Genomic DNA, 780 nt, shown 5'->3' on the forward strand with positions numbered 1-780 from the left:
GAAACTTGAGGCAAACATGGTACGTTGATGGGATGGCACGCATGATGTTCAACCATGGCGTTCCCATTATAACGTTGTAAGATGCAGGACGGTCAACGACTAGAAACTCTGTGACTCTTGTCACTGTTTTGGCTTTGACTGCAAGATTAATCGACCCGTAGGCCATGGTCGTGTCTCCCGAAAGTCCCAGTAGTGGGCTAGGGTATTTCATGATTTCATGATTTCAAATTGATAGATCCCCATTTTCTCGAGAGTATCTTTGAAGATGATATCGGCCGAACTTCCGGTGTCGATTAGCACCCTAGCGACGTTGATATCTCGGATCATCAGTTCGATAACAAGGAGATCGTTTCGGGGTTTGGCTCGATCGACCGTTGCTCCCCCTTGAACAAGATGACATTCGCGCACGTTGAGTCTTGCATATCGTTCCTGATCATTGAGTGGTTTTTGCGGGTTAGATTGATCCGTAAAGGAGCTGATTGTGGGAACCGAAATTCGCACAGTCGATTTCCATTTAAATAAGGAAACCAGGAAAACCCTAATTTCCCAGAGGTCCCAGATATCTGCTATTACCACACGCCAAGCAATCAAAACACGAAACGAGAACAGTAATAAAATAAGAAATCGAAAAGAGAGCAAGATAGTTCTCATTCCGAATCTGCATTTGAGCGTTTACAACAAGGTAAGTGTCTGGGCTACGAGAGCTGTCGGCGAGATTCCTAGTCCTAAAACCCTAAGACGGCAAAAACCTAATTGAGTCGCAGCTCGAATAACAAAAAC

This window comes from Brassica oleracea, chromosome C4, assembly GCF_000695525.1.
Source record: "Brassica oleracea var. oleracea cultivar TO1000 chromosome C4, BOL, whole genome shotgun sequence".
NCBI lineage: Eukaryota > Viridiplantae > Streptophyta > Magnoliopsida > Brassicales > Brassicaceae > Brassica > Brassica oleracea.